The 27,654-nt window shown below is 36.3% G+C and overlaps 1 protein-coding gene across 1 annotated transcript in view; it reads left to right on the top strand.

The window, feature by feature from the left end:
• Nucleotides 1-27,654, top strand: part of LOC138694649 (potassium channel subfamily K member 15) — a 174,504-nt gene that overhangs the window by 96,154 nt on the left and 50,696 nt on the right. The window lies entirely within an intron of this gene.

Genomic DNA, 27,654 nt, shown 5'->3' with positions numbered 1-27,654 from the left:
ACTACTACGGTACTATAAAACCGTTAATCCTTGGTAACTGTGATGTGGAGAGATGAGCAAAGTAATGTAAAATAATCCGTGATATTTACCTAATGCAATGATGTTTTTGTTTCCTTTGTCTCAAATATTATACTCGTAATAGTTATAGAGCTTTAAGCTTTTATCTGACTTTTGAATAACCTAATAATTTGTAAGCGCAATTTTATTATTATTATTATTATTATTATTAGGCCTATTATTATTATTATTATTATTGCATTTTACTGAATTACTTTTTTTTAAGATTAAAAGTTCAGTCTTTATACTTATATTATACGTATGTGTATAATAATAATAATAATAATAATAATAATAATAATAATAATAATAATAATCCGTGGCGCCACAGCCCTTGAAGGGCCCAGACCGACCAGCCGGCTGCTGGCCTCACGTTTACATACCGAAGTAGAGGTGGACGATCATCCAACCAGAATGGAGGTATCGTGTGATTAGCACGCGTTTGTGTTGTGTAAAAACGTGAAAAGGTAAAGGTATCTCCGTAACATGCCATGAAGGCATTTGGGGGGCACGGAGGTAGAGCTCCATGCTTTCCATGACCTCGGCACTAGAATGAGGTGGTGTGGTCGGCACCACGCTCTGGCCGCCTTTTACCCCCGGGAAAGACCAGGTACTCAATTTTATAGGAGGCTGAGTGAACCTCGGGGTCGTTCTGAAAGTTTGGCAACGAGAAAAAATCCTGTCACCACTTGGGATCGAAACCCGGACCTTCCAGTCCGTAGCCAGCTGCTACCAACTGAGCTACCCGGCCCCCGTTTGTGTTGCGTAAAGACGTTAATATTGCTTATTGATGACAGAGGATTATTTTTAGTGGAATTCTTAATTAAATTTCATACATACATAGGCCTATATGTTTTTTACAATAATTTAATGTAATTTTGTATTCAATTCTCAGAGTTTAAACCATGAAGTTATCCTCTTTGTTTCACAGTATTTAATATCATGTGATAAATGCGCTGCTGGGCAGAAAAAGAGAAAGCCAGAGGGAGAAATATAGAGAGATTGAGGGATCTTTCCTGCCCCTGCTCTGGTGTGAACGTCACAGTAGAAGTGCAGCTTTGTCCTTCTCTGTCATTATATTGATGAAAGAGAGTAGAGGAATGGTGTAATAATGACAGAGTTGGTCCGTTCTCTCTGCTAAACGCCGTTTTTATTTGTATCAAATTCTATTTGAACACGTCGATATTTGAACCCGGTATTAGGATCAAAATGGCAATATATTACCGTTCAAGTGCAGCAAAAGGTGTGCCATGCTCTGGAATGGGAATGAAAATACTAAATAATGTGATCTAAAATTAGAGCCTACATCCTTTTAATTTCACATTAAAATACATAGTGGTGCTACAAAATTAACTTTCGGAATTTTTACTTAAAAATATATGTTTTGGAAATATCGACCTCTACCTCATAATCTGTTTGGACGAATTTTGTACATATTTAGTACCTAAAAGTCAAATCAAGCGAGAAAGGTGCATATAAATTATTATAATATTAATCAGTAATTAATGGATCTTTGTTTAAAATTAAAAACAATAAAATCACTATGAACTGGAAATCTAATCTAACGATAATTTTTTTATTTAATTTCGATTCTTGCTTGAGATAAAGTCTGAAGAGATAAATGCAATGAACTTTCCAGTGCGTCTTCAAACTTCTATGCTTCGGGTAAATTAATCTACATGCAGAATCATTTCTACTTTTCTTTGTGAATTATTTTAAACTCCAGCTGTGAACAGTTATGGAAGACTCGGAGACCGAATTTTTAAGAGGAATTCCGCTCGGTTGTAAAAGCAGTTGTTACGCATTAGTGAGTCGATGAACATTTTTGAAAGGTTTAGAATAAACGGGAGGAATTTTTAGGCGTCTTATAATAGACCAATATAATTTTGAAATTTATAGTAAATGCATGTTTTTGTAAATATAAAAATAAAAATTAGTGAAGATTATAATGTGAGTATAACTATTTTGTAAATTTCTGAAAAATTAACAACGTAGGGCTAAAGAGTGAGAAGATTGGAGAATGCAGAGTTTGTAGTGAAGAACCTGACCTTGGACTGAAAACTATGAATAGGCTATATACTTAAATTTTACCATTTATAAACGAAGTAAAATAGCTTTGGGATTGTAGAAAAATCATTGTGGTTTAATCCAGAAAGCGAAAAGATATCTACTAATTACGGTCCATATTAAATTATTTCACTTATATTTTGTTTTGAATAAGGTTCATAAAATAAACTATAAACTCTAATATGTTTCGTAAAATGATAAAGAAAGTGAATGGTTAAGAAACATATAAAACGTAGAGAAATTTTGTGTAATTTTCATTACGCTGATTTTATTTTTGTAAAAGTAAAGGAAGCCGATCCGAATGGTTACGCGATCTAAGGCGCGCTTCCCTTAGGCTATGCGACCCGAAGGTTCTTGGGTTCGAATCCCGCCTCGGGAATGGATGGACGACCCTTGTTAATGTTCTGTCCTGAGTATGTTTCTAAATGGAGATCCCGACACCTACAGTATAGTACATAAACTAAACAGTCTCACACCACGTTGAATACCATGAAAGTCTTACATATATTTCTTGTTAGAGATGAAAGATCTTTGGGAAGAACGTAGATGAAAAGCAATTCTGTGTTTTATTTTCCATTGCAATAACAGAGGTTATAAGATTGTGGGACGTTAATGGGGATGTAGGACAATAATAATAATAATAATAATAATAATAATAATAATAATAATAATAATAATGGTTTATTTAACCAGTCAGAGTTAAGGCTATACGGCCTTCTCTAACACTCAACCAGGAGTAAACCTGCGATTCCAAAAACACCACAAATCTACAAAATAGATTACAAAAAACTGAAAGAGATAATCATAATATAATGTAAACAACTAGGCAATGTACGAGTAAATGACACATAGCTAATACAAAATATTGTTGTTGTTTAGTCAACTGTTCGAAGGCATCTGAATCTCATAAGTGATAACAATAAGGAATCATTCATGAGACAACTAGGCCAGGAGATAATGGGGTGTTGGCCTGGGTAGCGTAGTTGGTATAGCGCTGGACTTCTGTGGTCGAGGTTGCGGGTTCGATCCCGGTCCAGGCCGATTGCATTTAAATGTGCTTAAATGCGACTGGCTCATGTCAATAGATTTACTGGCATGTAAAACAACTTTTGCGGGACAAAATTCCGGCACACCGCCGACGACGGTGATATAACCTCGGCAGTTGCGAGCGTCGTTAAATAAACCATAATTTATTTAGCTAATGAGCTAGGGTGGCCAGTTCCTTTCTTCCCCCATAGGATACATCGCCGATTAGCTACATGTTACCTAATCAGACTTCAGATGTATACAAACAATAATTGTTCTTCCTTTGACACTTATCATCAAGTGAGATGTACTGCCTGATGATAATAGATGTACTGTACTTACCAGCCAGAACTTCAATCGGAGGAAATATAATATATTATAATATACAGAAAAAAGAGAAAAGCATAATAGATTGTGACAGTAGGTCAAAGTAATTGAGACATATGCTGTGTTGTATAATAATAATAATAATAATAATAATAATAATAATAATAATTTATTTATTTATTTATTTAAATCCACCACCAACAGAAGCAGGCTTCCAATTACAGGTGGCTACATAGATACACATACAAAATACATAATAAGAAAAAAAAAAACAAAACAAACAACACAAGCGAAAGAAAGAAAATACAGAACGGTAATTTATGCTAGAACATAATATTGCAGTTAATATAGTGCCAAATGTCAATATAATGATGTAAAATTATTTAAAAACTAGAGTAAAAAATAATACACTTCATAATTTAAATATCTAAGGAAATACAGTTCTTTTTAATATTGTATGAAATTTTTCAACTGTTAAACTGAAATCTAATTGAGAATCACAATTTAAAGACAGAGAGTTGTAAGTATTACACATAACAAACAATGGAAAGTTCTTGAAGAAAACAGTAATAATAATAATAATAATAGTAATAATAATAATAATAATAATAATAATAATAATAATAATAATAACAAAAATAGTGAAGTACAAAAACAATAAATTAATTTTAATATAAATAATAACGTAAATAAATATACAATGAACACAATTTTTATTAAGCACATACACCAAAGGATAATTATAATAATCAGTGGGTCGAGTTCTCACATGATAGACATGATAGGGAAAAATTATGAAAACACAGTGTCATTCGCAATATGATAAAAAGTGAACTATTACGAAATGCCAAGTGTGAGGCATCTTCGTGATATTAATTTTTGTAACACTATTAAAACAGATAAACGGCCGGAGAGTCTCTTTTCTCAATTAATTGTTGCTTCTTAGGGATTTCCCTCCTTGCCAAAGTTAGGCAGCCGTGTAACTACCGGGCAGAGACTCGGGGAGTCGTGTCGTTGAGGTTTGCGGGCCGTAATGACCCTCATAAAAGTTTCAAGTCCGGGAAGTCGAGCGAGCGGCTACCGTAAGAGTCGTGCCAACAAGTGGAGAAATAACAGTCCAGGCGAATTTAATCACCGAGAATTACGGAAGGTAAACATTATTTCTGGTGCACTGTTAGCAGAATGATTAATGTATCGGTTCTCCAAACCGGAGATCTAGGTTCCAACCTCGACGAAACAAAATTATCCAAAGATATGTTATATCAGGTTTTTCTGCTTCTAATTTATGTACAAGGTGTCTCAAATAAACGGGCTTTTTTAATTTGCTGAGAAATTTTTTTCCTTCCGATGTTGCCAATAATTTTTGACCGTCATTTGAGGGGCTCACGACCAGAGTGGATCAAGTCCACCAGTGATCAGTTTGTGGATTAATACAATTTCGGATGAAGGAAACTTAGATTTTTATTCATTGCCATAACAAACGAAGTCCATAACTCATTTGTTACTCCATAGAGAGCAGCATTTCCTATGGAAGGTGAAGGTTGCTAAGCATGAACCAGGAGCATGACTCAATTTCTCAAAATTATTCCAGAAGGACTTGGTCTACTCTGGTTGTGAACCCCTAATTTGTTTAACAATATTACGCCATTTGCAGAAACAACGTTTGACCGCCATTTGTTTAAAAATACTATACCAGAAACATGGATCGATGGAATGGATCTCAACGAGAAATAGCTGTTAAAGCATTTTATAAAATTGGTGATAGTGGGGCCGCTGTTCGAAGGGAATATCGGCATTATTTTAATATTGGAAGAAATGGTCCTGTCACACGGTAACATCTGCTAGGTATGTCGACATGGTAAACACATTCTTCGTACGGAAACTTGCTAGATTCTCAACACAAAGGCTATAATGGTTCAAGCGAGACGGGGCTACATCGCATTCAGCGAGAATTTATATGCAAGCAATGAGCCAAATTTTCACAACAGCATCATCTTCAGGAATGGTGACATTGATTGGCCCCTCAGTCGACCTGGTTGGCGAGTTGGTATAGCGCTGGGCTTCTATGTCCAAGGATGCGGGTTCGATCCCGGGCCAGGTCGATGGCATTTAAGTGTGCTTAAATGCGACAGGCTCATGTCAGTAGATTTACTGGCATGTAAAAGAACTCCTGCGGGACAAAATTACGGCACATCCGGCGACGCTGATATAACCTCTGCAGTTGCGAGCGTCGTTAAATAAAACATAACATTTTAACATTTGGCCCCTCAGGTCCCCTGACTTAACTGCGTGTGATTATTTCCTGTGGTCACCTGAAAGCAAAGTTGTATGGAAGTCTGCCACACAACATTGAAGAGCTGAAGAAACATGGACTGATATCGAATCCATCCCTATTGCGATGTTGGAACTTGTCATCATTGATCTCCATATCAGAGCAGACTCTCTGAATGTGAACATCGTGAAGGTCGTCACCTGCCGGATATGATTTTCCAACCTTGAATGTGATTGAGAAACGGCAATATATAATGTTACAATTTTTGTATTTGTATTTTCTGTCTCATTATGCAACGTATTTATTTTGTTGTATTTAGAAAAGTTCGTTTATTAGAGGCACCTTGTATTATTTATTTATTCTGGCGAAGTTAAGGCCATCCTCAAACATAATATGTATTTAAAAACACTGTTGAACAATTCTAATTGACGCATTGTTTGTGACGTTATTGTAGGTGCCGGTGTGAAATACGAGTATTTTGTTAACTGTTGAAATGCATATTTGTACGAGATGTCGCAACCTTGTATTTTATGTCACAAGATAGAAACAAAAGACTATTTTAACTATTTTATTGGCCTCAATATTTCATAAGAAATAAACTGCCATTCTCTTGAATCAATACGAATTCCGCTGTACACATTTAACTTCTGATGTAACAAGCTTGCAGCTGAAATAATACCAATGCGCGCTAAATCACAGAAGGAAATATTGTTTATGAAAACAATGCTTAAATCAAGTCTTTACATACTGAACAAGCATAGGTAAACTAAATAAGATAAAATCGCAGACTGTGATTAATGTAAAGGATTACCACGGTGACAGAGTTGAGAACTGAACTTCCCGCCACAAATCTTTCCTTTCTGTTTTAAACCTCAGACCCATTAGATTCTCCGCTCTCCAAACATTATAAAAACTGATCTTCCCACCTCACAACGTCAACAATTCCGTCCTGTTAGTTCAGGTATGGACTAATGGATGGTAAAATCAATTCCCATATGCGACTAATGGTATGTTCCGGAATGTATTAGCGTAATTAGATTGAATGATTCTAGTAGGGAAGGTTTCATTCATGGCGTACAGAATCTGAGCACGCATTGTTCCTAAAGGTATATAATATCCAGGGGATTGTGAAATGGAATATGTAATTTGTATGAATTGAAGACAATGAAGGAGTGTAGCATTCTATAGGGGCCACACCACAGTATATAGAACGAACATATGTAGTTATTAATTTAGCAGGACAACATCTGAGTTCAATTCAGCATCAGAATTGGAATCCGGTGTGGGTTAGTGGATAGAGCGTCAGCACGTAAAGCTGAAAACCCGGGTTCGAATCCCGGTGTCGGAGAGAATTTTTCCTAAGGATTTTATTATCTGTTAATTTGTAATTCTTGATAGCGCATTGTATAACTTCCGCCGCGAGAATGAATGCTGATGCAGCCGAGCGTAACTAGAACTCTATGACCGCACTGGTAGAAAAGTTGGGTGGGGTACGAAGGGGTAGTAAGGCAGTTGCTCTGAGGAGGTACAGTTCTGCAGGTCTGCACTAATGTAAGAATTAAACTAGATGGAAAAAAGTAGACCTACCTGTAATTAAAACACAAGGCGAAATTGACTGCTTATTTACATAAATGTTTTGCTTGTTTTTAAGTTATCTATTCTCCAAATGTTTCCCATACATTAATTAACCTGCTGTATATATTTTTTTTCTTTTGAGCATATATGTAAGCTTATCGCATAATAAATATTTAAAATGAATTATGTATGTACTGTATATTAAGTATTACCCACTGACATATTGGGGCATTCTTTCTTGTATGTTAAATAATATCTATTTGTAAAAACGAAGAAATTACAACTTAAATGTGACTTTGTTACATGTTCTCACGGATATAGAGTGAAAAAGCTTATCGTCCATTAACCTTAATTAAGAGATAACAAAGTATACAGCGAACGGAATTTATATTAAGAGATAAAGTTGAAATAGCGACCAAAGTGAGAAGCTACTTTAAATTTCGGTCTAATTAACGATGTTACGAAGATGCCTTCCAGACAATCTGCTCCATAGCTATATGACGGCAGAATGAGATGAAAGAAACAGTACCAGTTCCTTTATAGAAATTTATGGGATATCTAGAAAATGAATAAGGAAATAATATTTACAATTTGTGAAACCTTACATCAATATTATACACCCTACGATTTTGTGTATAGGTAACAAAATTTAGATAGATAGATTTATTGATATAGTTCACAAAAGTACAAAACTTAATAATTTAACAAAAGATCTATATACAAATGTAGTTCTACATAATAAATATACAATTTCCTAAACTAATTAATCTATCGCAAATCTCAATAATTTATTGGTTCAAACTTGCACTTACGTCTTAGGTAACAAAATTTAAGTCATTGAACTAATTGTGTAGAACTGTAGACTATTAATTTTGAAATTAAATTCCATTTCACACAGTTCTTTAATTTCGATTTCTCTTACTTTCTTTCCGTAAAATGATTATCGTAATAAGCACTAGCTACAAGGTTAAGATTTCCTGCATTACAGTTCCGGTTCCAGGATTAAAAGAGTACATTTAAAATAAAGTCATTAGTAAAATTATTCCATCCATTTTCTACATTGGCTCTCTCGATCTCTTCTACCCCTGGGCATGTAATTTAGAAATGTTCTTCGTTATCTACACTCTTGTATTTTGTTTGTATTTCGTGGTGTATGTATTTAGAAGTTTAGATCCTTTTAGAATTGCCTTTCATTTTATAGCTGCATCATTGGATTCAAAATATGCCTATGTCTATAAATTCACTGGCCTGGACCCGAGAGTAAAATGAAGATTATTGTTATTTTTATCCTGTGAAGTCTGAATATGTGCCCTCTTTCCAGTGTGTTATTTTAAAGAGGTGATCTTGCACCATACTGACCACATAGCCAGAGAGCATCAATACCTATGAACATGCGGTTGATGATTACGAATAGGAAGAAACTTCACCAAGAATGAAGAATTAGTAAAATAGAAAATAATCTGAAAGATACACGAAAACGTTTTCTTCGGTTTTTTAGTTGGTTATTTAACGAAGATGTATCAACTGCTCAGTTATTTAGCGTCGATGGAATTGGTGATAGCGAGATGGTATTTGGTGAGATGAGGACGGGGATTCGCCATAGATTACCTGACATTCGCCTTGCGGTTGGGAATAACCTCGAAAAAAATCGAATCAAGTAATTTTTTTATTTTTATTTTTAAGTTTCCAGTAGAGTCTGTCAACAATCAAACTGCATATAGTTTTATCTCAGTCATATGACTATACACAAATACAAATAACTTACCTTCAATACCAAAAGGCATTGTGGAATGTAAAGAATTGTACATATGTTTATCATACACATGATTAAAAATAATGCTGGAAAGTAATCAGTCCAAGCTGAAATTGAACCCACGCGCAACTTCAGATCAATATTCAAGCGCCTCCACCGTCTGAGCTACGCCGGTGGTTCTTTGGAAGTTGTTCTTGGTGCTGTTGGTAACATGTAGGTAGGTGAGCTCCTAGCTTGTAAGTCACGTTCATGGAAGAACTTTAAGAAGAATGTTCTAAGGAAAAAACTGAAAGTTTGACGTGCACGTTGAGTGAGCAGCCAAGCCAATTAAACACACGATTCAGAGAATATAGACGAACATTAAAGAATTTGGAGGGGGAACAACGGAACCGGATTGGTTACCTAGCTCATGTTTATTTATATTTATCTACAGTATTTTCTCATTTTGTTCTTTCATTTTTTCATTTGTATGTTATAAGCAACTATAATTCTGTACTGTCTATTGTAATTGGAGCGTTTTCCTATTTAGACAGACAGACAGACAGACAGACAGACAGACAGACAGACAGAAATAAATAAAAGAATGAATGAATAAAATAAATAAATTAGTGAATGACTAAATGAATTAATGAACAAATAAATAAATAAATAAATAAATGAGTGAATTAATAATTAAATAAATTAGTAAATAATTAAAAAAAGCAAGCAAGCAAGCGAGCAAACGAGCAAGTGAGCGAACGAGTGAGTGAGCAAGCGAGAAAGCAGGCAAATAAGCAAATAAATATATATATATATATATATATATAAACAAACAAAAAGTAAACAAAGCAATAAATAAACGAACAATTGAAAGGATGAATAAAATAAAAATTACAATTTTGCTCTTTAATCTGACTTCTGCCTCATCCTGTACCTTCTTATGACTCTACAACTTACTGACTACACTTCGTATTCCAAGAGATACTGATACTTTTTAATAAAGAAAACGTTTCTGCGGTTTCTATAATACTTCTATGCCACTGATTTAATGTCCTAACACTATGATCCTTCAAGGGTAGTTGGTATCGGTAACTGACAAGATTTTATTAATTTTAAACCGCGGTTATCATGCTGGCCATTGAATCCGAGGTAGACCTAAACTGGCGAAAACACTGCCGAAGACGATGACTAAAATCCTATCGTGGTTTTCTCCGGGATGCAAGTAGAGCTGTAGGTCTCATGTCGTAATTTTACGGCACGTGAAAGAACCCTATCGCATCAAAACACTTACCTAGGATCCCTCCGCAAGCTTTAAATTTCTTCGGTTGAATTCTGAAACACACTAAATATTTTGCCTTTAAGCGCAAAACATATGCCAGAAAATAAATGATTTTTGGCAATTTATACGCTGAAAATTGTTGACAGGTGTGCTATTCTAATTGTTGAATGAGTGGATTTTGACTGTTGTTGCTGTTGCCATAAAATTTCGTAACTTATTCTTTCAAAATAATTTCGAGGAACTTTATACGGTATATACAGTAAATCGTTATATATTTGAAGAGTTCTTGTATACCAGTCAGAAGCATGCATTATTTTTGAAGTTACTCGTATATTTTGTACAGTTTGTTGTTTCTCCTCCTGCGACATAATTAAACCTCCCATGCCTCACACTCAAGGAAACAGATGGTGGCGCGACACTTTAAGAACGACCCGACTTACCGACATTGGAACGCAGGAGGTAGTTGCTTTTCATAAACGGAGAGGCTCGGTGCAAACCTGCAGAGGTTGCTGAAGCGTTGCAACTTTAACATGACGCGCTGCGCTGTCTTCTCTCTGGCTGTGTTTACAGCAAGTCATAAACATTGTTCTTCTGGAATGGGGTAATTAAGGTGAGTTTTCACGAAACAAATTTAGCTGTGTGTTCGAGTTACTGGAATGAATGGAATGAAGATACCTTATTAGTAAATGTTTCCTGAGTTACCTTCGTGTACACGAAATGTGGTGAATTGGATATTTAAAAATGAGACAGTTAAACAGAATCATTTGCAGTATTTAATTGTGGAGCTTTTGCAAACTAATGTAATTAGTCATAACATCCGCAGTCATTATCATCACCAACTTCTAAGTTTTACACACTTAAGCCCGTTATGTCTTCAATAAGTTTTGTAGCTCGAATTAGACGTCCACAAATAGCTGCACTTATTACATCAAGAATATTTCGAGATTAAAATTCCGATCCTTTTGACATACGGTAACTCACTTCTGCCCTTAGTTTTTTTTCTATGTTTTATTTTGCTGTCGTAGTCTATTTTTGCTTCTTTTTTCCTTTTTTAATTCCCTTTTTCTTATCTGTATTTAGTTTTTCTGCAATTTCGTGCTTCTTTCTTTTCTTCACTTCTCCCTTTCTTTTTCTTTTTTTTTTTATTTCTCTCCTTAATAAGTATTTCCTGTTTTCTCGTTTTATTCTTTTCTTTTTAAAATAATCTCTTTAGTTTTATCTGCCTTTCCTTCTCCTTTATTTTTATTTTTATTTCTGTCCTTCATATTTTCTTTCTGCTATTTGTTGTTTATTCTCTCCTTTATTCTACATACTTCTTTTCCTCAATTTATTTCATTCTTCCTTAACACCTTCCTTCCTTTCGTCTTACTCACTTTTCTTCATTTCATTCTTTCGTTTCTGTATTCAATGAGTTCTCTTTTCATTGATTGATTTACTGATTAATTAGTGTGCTTAAATGCGACAGGCTCATGTCAGTAGATTTACTGGCATGTAAAAGAACTCCTGCGGGACAAAATTTTGGCACATCCGGCAACGCTGATATAACCTCTGCAGTTGCGAACGTCGTTAAATAAAACATAACATTAATTCCTTTCTTTCTTTCTTTCTTTCTTTCTTTCTTTCTTTCTTTCTTTCTTTCTCATTTTAATTTTTTCTCTTTTCATTTTCTTATTTTTGTTTTATTCTTTCCTTTTTACCTTTAATAAATTTCCTATTTCTGTTTTTCGTTGCTTTTCTTTCTCCATTTTCCTCTTCTTGGTGACAATGACTTTATCTTACCTTCACTTTCTTCTTGCACTTCAGTTTTTAGTAAAATATGGCCGTAATATAAACAATTATTATCTGCTGAAAAATCCTGGCTTTATCTAACAAGCAAACGTTCTGATGGGGCCAGATAAAAAGGTTAAATTTTTTTCTTCCATCATATTAATAATGTCAAAAGAAGTGGTTATGTAAATTTTGGCCACTCGACCGCAATTACGAGGGCAGTAAAAAAATTTTCGCCAGGGGCCGCTAACAGAAAAAAAACACAATTTCATTGGACAAATTTATTGGAACGGACACAGCAATTGTTGAGCTATTTTTCAACATAATTTCCATCGGAATTGAGACATTTCTCATATCATGGGATCGACAGAGAGAGGTGCAGACGCAGTAAAACGCTGGTTCCGACCTGAGGCGGCTGACTTCTACGACACAAAAATTGATCCCATGGTAGGCTATGACAAATGTCTCAATTCCATTGGGGGGATATGTTGACAAATAGCGCAACAAGTGCTGTATCTGTTTCAATAAATATTTCTCTGCAATTACGATTTTTTCTATAAAACGACCCCAGGGAAAATCACCTTCTGGACGGCCTCATAATTGCGGTCGAGTGGCCAAAATTTGTTTAAGCACTTCTTTTGACATTGTTAACATGGTGGAAGAAAAAAATTTAACCCCCCCATCAGAACGTTTGCTTGTAAGTTTTTATTCATATTAAATTCCATTAGACCGAACATAGTCCTTCGCTTGCCTTTTCGAGGGCTGGACACGGAAAGGATCTTTACACTTAAGCTTACAGTGGCCTATTTTGCTTTCTAAATATGTGATGGCCGTGTCTGTTGCTCGAGCGCTTGGCTTCCATCCAGGCGGCCAGGATTCGATCTCGGTGATAGAATTTGTGGTGGACAAGCAGACATTGCAGAGGATTTTTTTTAGGAATTATCTCGTTTTTCTACAGAATTCTATCAACACTTTCCACCTTTCTCATTTCATTTATCATCTGTAATAGTTAAAAATAGACTGGGATGAAGTCCTCTATTGTGGTGGACGATGTCTTCTGCGTCACGCAAACACAGGAGATGCCCTATTTTTCGAGATTAAGATGATAACGAAAGGGAAATTGTCAACAGTTTTGATAGAATGACGAGTGAATAAAGAGAACACCAAGAGAAATTCTTATAACTAGGGACTATACTTTGTTCCAAAAGGCTACAAGATTAAGTATTATTGGAGTTTTTAAGTGAGCGATATGCTTGCGTCTAGTAAGCGAAGTTCTTGACTGACTGCTCACGCTACTCTTATTTCATCAAGTGGGGCAGAACAAAACGTGGATCATTTTAACAATTACACTAATATTTACAATTTAAATTATTTAGATTATTCCACACCTGTGGAGTAACGGTCAGCGCGTCTGGCTGCGAAACCAGGTGGCCCGGGTTCGAATCCCGGTCGGGGCAAGTTACCTGGTTGAGGTTTTTTCCGGGGTTTTCCCTCAACCCAATACGAGCAAATGCTGGGTAACTTTCGGTGCTGGACTCCGGACTCATTTCACCGGCATTATCACCTTCATATCATTCAGACGCTAAATAACCTAGATGTTGATACAGCGTCGTAAAATAACCCAATAAAAATATTTAGATTATGTACACTAGAATACGCCATTTTTACTATTTACGCTATAATAAAGTATGTATGCCTACACTGATTGAACATTACTTACAATATTAAGTTTATGTCCTACTTTTTTATATTGTAAATTGTGTACAATGTACTTACTTATTCACAAATGGCTTTTAAGGAACCCGCAGGTTCATTGCCGCCCTCACATAAGCCCGCCATCGGTCCGTATCCTGTTTGTTCATGTAAGTCTTCATTCTTTATGATAGTGTAACAGTGAAAATAGCGTATTTTAGTGTGCATAGTATAAAGGGCTGCCAGACATTGACTACTTTCAGTCGGCCTGGGAAGCGTAGTCGGTATAGCACTTGCCTTCTGTGCCTCGAGGTTGCGAGTTCGATCACGGCTCAGGTCGATGACATTTAAGTGTGCTTAAATGCCACAGGCTCATGTCAATAGATTTACTGGCATGTGAAAGAACTCCTATGGGACAAAATTCCGGCACACCGGCGACGCCGATATAACCTCAGCAGTTGCGAGCGTCGTTAAATAAACCATAATTATTTTTTCTATTGAAAATTGAAGGCGTGAGAATGAAATAGTCCAAAGCCACACTTTTAACGAAAATAATTTCTTGCCCGAGTTCATTTTATACTTATATGAGGAAGTTGCTAGTAAAATATTATACAGTATACTGAAAAAATAACAGAAGTATAAGCTGAAGAAATTATGATACCGTACTTAAACTTTTAATACGCTTTCCTGTGAAATTTTGTCTTTTTGGCTTATGATTGTATCATTTTGACCCTCTTCACTTGGACACATGTTTATTTGAACTTCTTACTCAGAATAGTCAATACTACCACTCCCTAAATATTTACTATTCCTCCTGAAACAGTCTGTATATATAAATCATGCTGGACTGCAACGGGAATCAAACCCGGACAACGAATCTGATTTAGCGCTCGCTTACAGAGGTTTCGATCTCATTAACAACGGTTGTTCTTTTTTTAGATGACGCATTGTTTGCAGTACGTACATGACATCATTTCGTTACCAGGTTAAATAAAAATCGAATTAAGTTGTAGATTCTCTGCCAAACAAATGTCAATAGCAAGCACATGTGGGGAACTGATTGATGGACTAGCAAAGCTACAGCCACTTCAGGTCTGGATCATATTACAAACTGTCTATCACAATGAAAAGTGCTCGCGACGGCTCGTGGCATGGAATGGATACAGATTACACACATCGTAGCGCGTTTCATAATCGTACAAATTGTGTCAAGGATCATGTTTATGTAGTAAAGATAACAAATGACCTATCCATTATGTACGAAGCTGTCGAGGTGGTAACATTGACGCGGGGAGGCATGGGTTTGTATCCCAAGTAATGTTTTAACTGTTGCATACATTTTAAGCTGACTCCGTTTATTATGCCCGATAAAATATAATAATAATAATAATAATAATAATAATAATAATAATAATAATAATAATGGCTTTATTTATTTATTTTACCTGGCAGATGCTGGGTAATTTTCGGTCTTGGACCCTGGACTCATTTCACCGGCATTATCACCTTCACTTCATTCAGACGCTAAATAACCTGAGATGTTGATAAAGCGTCGTAAAATAACCTACTAAAAAAACCTGGCAGAGTTAAGGCCGAAAGGCCTTCTCTTACACTCGACCAGGATTAAAAATTGCTTACATAGTTGAACAAACAACTGGATCGGATTTAAGTAATTACATACTGATACGATTTAGGTACATAATGAGATCAAAAGAGGTAGTTACATAAAAATATACGTATGCAGAGTAAACCGTAAGTAAGGTCATTAATTTCAGGGGGTTATTTTTTTTAGATATTTCAAACAAAAAAAGCTTAATACAAATTTCCTCGTTTTTGTTTCCTTTTAAAGATAAAAATTGATTTATATGAAGTATTTCATAGCGTTTTCTGGAAAAGTCATTGATTTAAATTACAATATGCTAATCAATTTGAGAGAGCAGTGTATTATGATTATACATGATTGAAATAATTCCAGTTTTGTCCTTTAAATATGTATAAATTTTAACCGAACAAATGTAACATTTTAACATTATTTTTCAGAGCGAAAAGTTACATTTGTTCAGATCAAATTTCTCCATATTTAAAGGACAAAACTAAAATTGTTTCAACAATTAATTGCCGTAACACACTGCTCTCCTAAACTGATTGAGGATATCGGTAATTAAATAAATGGCTTCCCAAAACACGTTATGAAATTTGTTAATGACGAAGAAAAATTTGCTCCAGCGCCAGAGATCGAACACAGGACCCCCAGTTGTGAGCTACGCCGAGGCTCAATCCACAGCCAGATCGAATATTTCTCCTTTGGTTTTTCCCTTTGTGGCTTACTCCATATTCGACATTGTATGTCATTATGCAAGGAGCGTACTCATATGAGCGTCTTGTGCGGCCGAACTCCACAGTTTGTTTGCACTGTTAGACGAATAATTTATGTAAAGATTATTAATTTTTTGGTCTTACAGAATTCTCAATTATGGTTATTATTTTCTAATGATGGAGGAAAATTCGCTCCGGCGCCGGGGATCGAACCCAGAACCTCCAGTTCTACGCACTGGGTACTCTACTAATGAGCTACTCCGGGGTTACAAAGAGAAAAACCAAAGGAGAAAGATTCGATCCCTTGCTGTGAATTGAGCTTCTGCGTGGTTTAGTGGTAGAGCACCCAGTGCGTAGAATGGGGGTCCTGGTTTCGATCCGCGGTGTCGGAGTGAATTTTTCTCTTTCATTAACAAATAATAACCATAATTCTGTAGGACCAAAAAATTAATAATCTATATACTCTGTGCAATGTTTCGTACTGGTATAAAATAAATTTTATTCGAAGAGAAAGCAAAAACGAGCAAAATTGTATTAACCTGTTTTGTTTGAAATATCTCAAAGAATAACCCTCTGAAATTAATGACATTACTTACGGTTCACTCTGAAGATCTGTGTTCTTCATCCTTCACTGGTGCTGTTTCTTGTCACTGGAACTTTTTGTCGCGGAAATCAAAAGGCTACCGAACCTTGAAATCTTCAAGTCTAAGTTAGAAAATTATCTTATGATGAGTTGTCAAACTAACTTACTGTTATGAATAGTGTCGTATGTTTCCACATATTCTGTACATTTACATATTCTAGTGATTTTTATTTAATTTGGTTTTTGTTTCATTATTTTTTCCTTTAATACCTCTCATGTAATGATTATCATGTGAGAACTCGTGCTATTTATTAATCTTAATTTTCCTTTTTTGTGTAGGTCTTCCTAAAATATGCATTTATTGTATGCTATGATGCTCTGAACAGTTTTTTGTGCACTATAATTGGTACATTTGTAATGTTTTTGTATCAAAGTTTTATTCCTGGCTGTGTTTTAGAGAAGTCCCTATGGCCTTTATTCTCCTAGCTTAAAATCATTATTATTGTTATTATTGTTATTATTATTATTATTATATTAATTAAAGCCTACTTAATTTTATTCATCACGTACAATAATGAATGTTAAGCAATAATGTTAATAATATCGACAGAAATTTTTATTCATCTATGATGCTTACAAACTTCGACAGTTTAGATTTCCACAACAATTTATCTATAATGATTAAAAAAATCTTCGTTTATCGTACTACAAGCATTTTCTTGAGCCAATTAGAAATAGTTCCCTCCCACTTACATTTTTAAAGTAGTAATCGCTAAAGTTACAAGAAATCAAATTTCCGGAGCTATCTTTAAAAGCAATTGTGTTATGTTTACATTTCTCGTATACGCGAGCTGAATCTCTCCAGGCAATAACCTTTACAGCGTTGTCACAGTGCATCACGTTTTAAAATTCCCTTGCAGAACGAAAACTTACATTTTTTTGGATCAAATTTCTGCACATTTAAAGGATAAAACTAAAATTCTTTCAATCATTTTTAATCATAATACACTGCTGTCGCATATTGGGAATTAATTCAATAGCTTTCATAAAATACGCTATGAAATGTTTAATATAAAATAATTTTAATCTCAAAAAGGAAGCAAAAACGAGCAAAATTGTATTATTTTTTTGTTTGAAAATCTCAAAGAATAACTCCTTGAAATTAATGACATTACTTACGGTTCATTCTGTATATTCAAGTTTGTTGGGCTTTAAATCTACAGTCAAGAATAAGATTTTATTGTAGTTCTACCTTGCTGCTCTTTGCATCTTCAAAACATACATATTATTAGAATTCCGACATGTAGGCCTATTTATTACAAATGACGATTTTAACCCTTAACTTGGCAGACTTCATTTCTCACACTAGTTTATTAAACCGTGTCGGACTGTAAAGAAAACAACTACCGCAATGTCCATATTTTATATGTTGTGCAATATTATAGTATTGTGAAATTTTATTTTCCTACCAACTTTTTTCGATTGTGCTATTAAAATTATAGCATTTAGCCTATTAACCTGCTGTATCCTATAGGATACATTGCCAATTTAAGGGTTAAGGGAAGTAAAATTCGAAGTCACGTAAAACAATCCTATCCCTGAATGTGAGGGTTCCAGGCAAAATTTACTGGTTATTTTAATCCAGTTCAAGATCTGGAGCCTAATAAGCTGTACTAATACGTGAGAGTTTCTCCTACCGTTCTCTTGCAGGCCATACTATACAGTAGTATGATTGTAAATACAGTATGCATAAAACAACATAAAATGCAGTATATATATATATATATATATATATATATATATGTAAAAAGATTAATCAAATCCATCGGCCTGGGTAGCGTAATCGGTATAGCGCTGGCCTTCTTTGCTCGAGGTTGCGGGTTCGATCCCGGCCCAGGTCGATGGCATTTAAGTGTGCTTAAATGCGACAGGCTCATGTTAGTAGATTTACTGACATATAAAAGAACTCCTGCGGGACAAAATTCCGGCACACCGGCGACGCCGATATAGGCTAACCTCGGCAATTGCGAGCGTCGTTAAATAAACCATATTTTTTAAATGAAATTCTATGCTGTTCCGGAGCTGTGCTTGAGCATTGGTTCAATTGCCGCTTGGGCTGACTACCTAATTTATTTTTTCCGAGGTTTTCTCCAGCCGTAAGACGAATGTCATGCAATTTATGGCGAATCCTCGCTCTCATCTCACCAAATGACATCTATCACAAACGCCGTCGACGGTAAATAATCTAATAGTTGGTGCAGTGTCGTTAAATAATCTGCTAAAATAATAGCATCCGCGCGATAGTGTCACGATTAAGGGCCTATGTGTCGGATGGTCGCAGGTTCGATTCCTAAAGGGGTGAAGGGTTATTTTTTCACTGATCTAATCCTTCCGGCAGCACTATGGTCCTTGGGTTCACTCATTCTAAAACAGAGATGAGTTTCGTTGGAAGGAAAGGCGGCCAGCAAGTAGGACTAACATCCCTAATGCCACTTAGTGCAGATTGTCTCGTGAAGTAGGAGCCTCCCGCCATCCCAAGGCCAGTAACGGGAAAGCTTTACTTTGAAAGATGGCCTAGCGTTGTAAAATTTATATAAACATCAAGCAAATAAAATTATTATCAAGTTTCCATTACGATAAAACTCATCGCCGCTTTTGTAACAAAGGGGAAAGTAGCACTAAAAGTAAGCGTTTTATTTAACAACAGTGAAATATGCATAAACATGTAAAATCATCGACAAAGATATAATTCTCAAAGGATATCACCATCTTTACATGTTTCAACATGTTATTGTAACATGAATTTTGTATGACATCACTATCAAACTACAAATCTATTTATGTGTGTGCGAAGGGAGGGCGTCTGCATGCAAGTCCCTTACGCATACCACTCTCAGAAGGCAGAGAGATGTCGTAAGCATAGACAAATAAAGGTCGTAAGTGCCTCTTGTCGAGGTACGCTTTGTAACGTCTCTCGTTCAGCACCAGAAACATCTCTGATTTACCAGCGTGTTATGTACCTCACCTCTTGGTCTAGTGTAGCGGTGACCAAAACTCGATCTGTAGTGATTACATGCGACAGACAGCCTATGAAGTAAGGTTAGTAAGGAGACGGAGGAAAGGTACTTGGCATGAAAACTACAACCAGTGGTGGTTCCTGTACTAACATCTTGATCAATCCCGCGGATAAAAATCTCAAGCTTTGCTGTATCAGTAATGTCACTGCTGTCATCAAGAGCCAGATTTTTCTTGCTTCTTTTTTTTTAACCTTCCTCTAGAATATAATCAGGAATTTTCTAAATTCTTCTCTCGATATTTGGTCGAGAAATTCGTAGTTTTTCAAAATTAAAAACTTCTTATGGACAAGTTATTTAAGCTATTTTGATCATTCCTCTTTTGAGAAATTATGTTCTATGAAAAGGCTTTAGAGCATGAGATATTTCAAACCCCATTAGGTAGCTGACTTCCTTACATTTATTTGTCTCATCTTTCTCTTCCTGGCTATGATTTAAGACATGTCAATTTCTGGCGTTTAACAGTTCATTGGGACATAACATTGAATAACTTTTTCTACAATATTATTATTAAATGCATAACTAATAAATAGTTACCTTCATCTAAAGTTTAAGAAGATTAAAACTGAGATGAAACCTAATAATTTTATCCGTCTAGGGAGAAGATCTAAAAATACCAATATTCATGCACGTACAGAAGAATTATAGAAACACATACTTAGTGGTCAGTAGTAATAATAGTAATAATAATAATAATAATAATAATAATAATAATAATAATACATTATTCAGCGTGGCAATTAATGTTTCTATATACTCCTAATTAAACCGTTGAGCAAAGTAAACATATTACATTTTCTCCGACAGAACAACAAAGAAGTTCTCCTTCTCATTCTTGACGAAACCACCTCTTACTGCTTGTAGAGACAGAGTTTGTAGAGCGACATGATACAGCCACTGCTTGTCTTCATTACGTGAATGAAAAACACAGTAATGTAGCCTACAGGAAACTCCTCGTACCCGTTTGAGTGTCTGTGATTACACAATGTAATCACGACACCCGCTTTGGTCACCGTTGGTCTAGTGATTAACAACGTTTATTCCTAACCAGGAAATTCCGTGTTCGATCCCCAACTCTGCCATGGGCTTTTACTTGGGTAGGAATCGTTCCTTGATAGGTATGTCTTATCCTTAGGTTTAAGATAGATTTGTGTGATAGGAGAGGACAGGCGCAGCTTACCAAAATTTCGCTGTGAATATCCCTTTAAGGGATCACCAAGGGTTGCTCGTGATCCGATTGACTTACAGCTTACATCCACACCATGTAGAGTCTTAGAAATAATTATTGGTGCGGCACTTGGTTATGAAAAAGTTTATGTATAGAAGACCGATTCAAACCGGTAAATTTGTATGTGTGCTGCCTCCTTTGAGTTCAAGTCGGGTTGTAAGCCTCTCCGTGTCGTCTCTGTACCGTTCCCCCCAGTGGAGCAATCAGTAACATACTGGCTGCGACATCGGGGGAGCGGGTTCAATTTCCGATCAGGTGCGGATTTTAATTTGTTTTAAATACCGTTGCTAATTTTTATAGAAAAAAATAACTTTCTGACCAACTCATCTCGGCATCACCGAAGATCGTACTGTACATCTTACCCTGAAATAATATTGTATAAATGAAGAGAAGAATAGAGTGGAACGTATACTGCTGGTGGGATTAAATATGTAATGAGGAGGGAAACAAGAAAAATCCTCATTCTACGATCTTGTCCATCACTAACGTCATTCAGTCAACGCCTCGGATGGAACCTGAGTCACCGAATAATAAACCCGCGCTCTAATAATGGAACCTCGGAGGGGCCACAGAGGCTATGAGAACAATCTTGAATGAAACAGTCACGTTCCTCACAACGAATGTCACAGGATATGCCAGAATTCGAGAGTTAATCCCTTTGATGAGAAACCGTTATCTTTTTCAGCTGCAGATGGGTCCCTCCAGGCTTGTATGCGGTACTTGACTTGTATTTTCACAGACAAAGCCGTGTTTTAATTTGTCTTAGAAAAAAACACTTTACACGCCTTCGTCCACACTATAAATAGTGGTGAACAAAGAACTGTGCAGCGTGTCATTTGAAGGAAGAAGTTTACATTACTGGCCGTTTAGTTCAGTGAAAAAGTAAGCATACACTTCGTCTAAGAGGTCTTAATTTTGTTGATGAACTACGCTCACGCCTTGCATCACAGCTATGTACTATCAAACTTTGAGACACCATTTCCGTTTGCGTCTCTTCTTATTTTAAATGAAGAGTATTAATACCCACGAATTTCGGCTCTTCTTGGCTGTATATCAGTATGATAGGCTACACGCTGCTGTACTTTTCAATGGGAGTTAAAGAATGTATGCAATTTTAATTGCTAACACTATACAGGCAATTGTCACAAATCACTGGACAAAAAATATAATAATGTTTGTTCTATATTACTTGTAAATATTTGTCAAAAATATATATTTTTAAAAGCCTTATTAAAATTATCTCTATGGTGACGTATGCCTACATGATGGAATGGAATGGAATTTAACTGAGGGGGGCACGGATGGCCCAGCACTGCGACCTATTGAGATCTATTGCGCTAACCCTCGATATGGAATGAGTTGCGTGCAACAGATCCCCTACGCATACCGCCCTAATCAAATGGCTCCCTTAACGACCGGTCCCTACAGCCGACAGAATCCATATACCATTCCTACTTCGGCAACTTCCCCCAAGGCCCCCCTGTCCGAGGCGAAACTCCTCCCCTGAGTAGGTCCGCCTCGGGTGCCATTGCAGAAGCTATCCAACGTCGCTTAACTACATCCCACGGAGGACGGTCGAGAGAGTCAGTAGCTTCGGGAGGCCGCTTGTAGAGTGATCTGAAAAAACAGAAACGGGATGATGAAGAAAAGATGATGGGGGAGAAAAGGAAGTGGCGAAGATGACTGGGGTTCCAATCGCCTGATAAAGTTACCTGATAATCATCCATAGGAGTGATGTAATCCGTTCAATCCTAAACCCTCTTTGTTATCCTGGACTTTCCTAATAGCATATTCTACGTAGAGCAAAGGTAAAAGGTAAAGGCGATAGTGCATCTCCTTGCTTTCACTGAGACACATTTTAATTAATCGAACTAGTTTCTTGAGAACACCAAATTCAATAAGAATATTATATAAATCTTTTTCCTTAACCGAGTCATATGCATTTTAGAAATCTATGAATAATTGACGTACTATACCCTTATACTCCAATTTTTTCTCCAATATGTGTCGAATACAAAAAGTCTGATCAATAGTCGATCTATTACGCCTAAAACCACACTGATGATCTCCAATAATTTCATCTACATATGGAGTTAATCTTCTCAAAAGAATATTGGACAAAATTTTATACGGCGTCGACAAAAGTGATATTCCTCGAAAGTTACCACAGGTAGTCTTGTCCCCCTTCTCAAAGATAGGTACGATTATGGACTCCTCCCATTGTTCTGGTACAATTTCTTTTCCCAAATAACAAGTACAAGCTTATAAATTTCGCTAGATAATGTGCTTCAATCCTCTTGCATTAATTCTGCTGGAATTTGATCGATACCTGGAGACTTGTCATTTTTCAGATTTTCTATCGCAATTTCGTCTTCAGAAAGTGTGCATTCAGGTATAAATGGCTCAGCAGTAATAATAATAATAATGATAATAATAATAATAATAATAATAATAGGCCTAATATAATAATATTGTAATAATAAATATATAAATAATAATATGTAATCAGCCTAGATAAGCTTACATTATGTTGATCATAATATGCATGAACTTTCTTCTTCTCTAGGTTATTCCAGTTTCTTCTAAAGTTAAATTTCCAGGAAGTGTTACATCCTTGCACTCCATCAATGACTTGACCCATTTCTTGGCCGTGGTAAACTGTTAGAAGAGAAGACGTAATGGGAAGGCGTGAAATTTATGTGACGGGTTAATAGAAGACGTGAATGTCGGACTAGTCCATCTAAACTTGTGAATTATGAAATGGTAGAATAATCAAACGCCAATTTTGAAACTGGTCGTTCGTTTCTCGGCAAGCTTCTTTCATCGTTAGGAACAAATATGGCTGACATTATTCACGAGCCAGCTGTGAAGTCGATTCCCGTCTAGTACATGAATGTTTATTCGTTTTCATTATTTCCTAGACTCAGATGGGTATGTACGGTAGAGTCGCGGATACAATCTCCGAATAGGTCATGGATTTTCTCCATGGATTTAATCCTTCCGGGCTCACTATGGCCCTGGGTTTACTGAACCTCTAACAGTAATGAGTACCAGGAGTATTTAATTGGACTAAAGAAGGCGGCACTAAAGACTGACATCTTTAATGCCAATACTGCTGATTGTATGTAAAGGTAGGGAGCCTTAAGCTTCCGTTACTCTCTGTGCAGATTTGGCCTAAAACGGACCTTTTATCTTATGCCTCAGATGAATACGCAACGTCACGTTCAGCACAGAGGACGAGTATGAGTACGTACAAGACGAAGCCTGGCTGATAACTGGTACCTTGACTGGTTACTTTGCTGTAAGGAATACCTAAAACGTTAAGCAATGGAGACGTGCAAGACGAATACTGTTCGGTCGATTTCTACCTAGCCTATTAGCCCGTTGGTAGCTGATAGTATGGATTCCCTCGTGTTTACAGCTACTAGCTGTCTTTACTGCGCATGCGTGCTAAGAATCCGTACAACTTCCCCATGTGCTAAACGCCTACTGCTATTCATTTCGTCGCATATAATGGATTGATTAAGATTAATTTCAAATATTTACAGTGTTTGGAATCAACTCTTCCCGACTACCAAAACCTATATCTTATTGTGAAATTGTGAGATGAAGTAGGAGTTGAAATAAATACCAGTAAAGACTATTTCGTTTATATGACGTCATTCCATTTTCGGCCAATGAAATGTAATGAAATTTTGAATTCCATCCAATTACAGTCATACATCGCGGTAATTTCTGCATCTCGATTTATCACTATCAATTTATCGCATGATCGTTCTTTTGTTCAGACAGTGTCGCCAACTGTTTCCACGTTAATCGATGAGCATGAATCCATTGTACTAAATGAAGTGCGAAATCCTACTTCCACATCTACACCTTCATCTTCTAATTTCATGTCCATTGTATCTAAAGAAAATGACAGTCCTTCATAACAATTGTTCATTTAATTAATGTATTAATCAGGTTATTTGTAATTATACTATAAAATGTTTAAATCAAATTATTTCAGCAGATAATGGAAACGTATTTCTGTTATAATAACAAGAGAAAAGCGCATTACATGTAATTAACATTTTTAAACCTGTATTTCGCTTTTCTCAATTGGCATTAATGAATTACATTAAATTTCCTTATTGCAGTAATCGTTATTCATCTATTTCGACTTCAAAATGTCTGAATAGGTTAAATATTCATAAATATACAATTATTAACATTTTGTGAGCGAATTTTAAGGATATATTATTTACATTTCCTTGATTTATCGGCAAATCTCAGACCTCTTGTGACATTACTATAGATAAAGATAGCTCCTTCACGTACCATAAAGGCTCTTGGGAGGCATAGAGATAGATTCCCAAGCTTTCTTGGCCTCTGCACTAGAATGACGTTGTGTGAAATGGATACCAATAATAAGTACATTTCTTAATGAAAAAAATTATGTTTTATAGTAAATGACGATTTTATAACTTGAGATAATTATCGGTACTGACCTTTTAGCACCTAATAAGCCTACATATTGTTTGATCAATGTTTTATTTGCATTAGAATAAACTACATGGGATTTAATGAAAGGATTTTATTATAACAGGACACGCTTTCCATAAAAGTGGAATTATTTACGTGGTTATTTCCATACTGAAAGTTCGAAAATATGTAAGGTACGTTTAGCCACCGGCGTGGCTCAGTAGGTTAAGGCGCTTGCCTTTCGGTCTAGAGTTACGTTCGGGCGCGGGTTCAATCCCCGCTTGGGTAATCTATGGCGAATCCTCGGCCTCATCTCGCCAAATATCATCTCGCTATCACGAATCTCATCTACGCTAAATAACCTAGTAGTTGATACAGCGTCGCTAAATAACCAACTAAAATGAAAATAAGGTACGTATAGGAGATCCTGAAGAACAATATAGTTCATCCTACAGTTTTACAAATTGTTATTGTTTTTAAAGACATTTTGTAAAGCACAGTGAGTTCAGCTACACTGACTGGCAGATACAAACAAGCTTCGTTTTGATCACCCTGACTTTCTACCCAGCGACCAGCTAGGTTACGAACGACGAGCTCGGTAACCAGCCAGGCTCGTCTTGTACAGTACGTATCCTACTCCATCATCTCTACGTCTTGTGTCAGATTGAGAATGAGTCCAAGTATGGACTTAAAGGGTCATCAACAGTAGATGATATATCTGTATTATTATCATTATTATTATTATTATTATTATTATTATTATTATTATTATTATTACAGTATGTATGCGAGGGGAGGTCACTAGGACCCAGTATTGCGACCTCGTAAATTTATTTCGCTTATTCTCTAGCGTACGTATTCTCAACCCATACCGGCTAACTGTACTAAGGTTCGCTGTATATCCAGGTTTCGAGAAGGCAATTCCTACTCGTCCCTAGACCAGCCTTCTCCGTGCGTCTCTAGCCGGCGTTAGGGGAATGCTGTGGAATGACAAAGGGATGGAAGTTTAACTGGATTATGTTGATGTAAGATGGGGAACGTGAAGACCCTGATTAAAAAGACCCAACTGCGACATTGTCCGCCAGAAGTGTCCTGAAAGGAACTCGAATCCGGACCGCCTGTGTCTCATCTCTGAACCACTGCAGGGACTTGCACTTTGCATGCTCCATTTCTAGTGGCAATGGATGGCGGCTACGAGTAAGATGCGGTGTGTGTCTAGTAACAAAGAGCAAGTACAAATAGCCTATACTCTATCCGCTGCCTCAAAGGTCAATAGCACGGACACTTTGGTAAACACTTGAAAATAGGATGGACAGCCAGGGGATATATGCCAATTGTGACTTGTCGCTAACAAGTTTGCTATAGAATGGATACTGACCCATTTAAATCACAGGCACCGAACGCATACGGCCGAGCACAAACAAGCAGCGCCGACGAATTAAATTGGAAAACAGGGGTGGACAATAGGAGACATATGAAATGTTAAGGCCTTCATCTAACAAAGGGCAAGGATCTCCGAATTGAGTGCTGCTGACGTTTTGCGTTTATGTAAGCAAACCGTTGGGATGTTGTACAGTAATCCTGTAATAGCAACTGACGCATCGGTATTTATTTCTACTGCTAAACAGGCTGGCCAAATTCCATTTATCTAAGTACCGTAATATGAGTATAAAGGTGCAAATCATGCAGACAGTTCGGAGTCGTTAACCACAATCTGATGCTGTAAAAGTTATACATCGAAAAAAATATATATAGGCCTATATATTTATTGCCCTAGGCCTGTATGGGCGAATCCAGAAATGCATATAGAGTGTTAGTTGGGAGGCCGGAGGAAAAAGACCTTTGCGGAGGCCCAGACGTAGATGGTAGGATAATATTAAAATATATTTGAGAATGGTGGGATATGGTGGTAAAGACTGGATTAATCTTGCTCAGGATAGGAACTGATGGCGGTCTTATGTGGGAGCGGCAAAGAACCTGGTTCTGTAAAATAAGTAAATAAATGTAGAGGGACATCATTTTATTTTTACAAACATTTTTAATATTAACTTGCCTATACCTCTGGATCAACGCCGTTTGCTACCCCCTTCCACGACTGGAGTTCGATGATACTGGCGTAATTTATAAACAAATCACTTTACTAGGTATAGAAGGAAAGAAAAGTAGTTCATCCATTTACGTAAACTAGAAAATAT

Source organism: Periplaneta americana, chromosome 2 (genome assembly GCF_040183065.1).
Source record: "Periplaneta americana isolate PAMFEO1 chromosome 2, P.americana_PAMFEO1_priV1, whole genome shotgun sequence".
Lineage (NCBI taxonomy): Eukaryota > Metazoa > Arthropoda > Insecta > Blattodea > Blattidae > Periplaneta > Periplaneta americana.
This window is presented reverse-complemented; position numbering and strand designations above follow the sequence as displayed.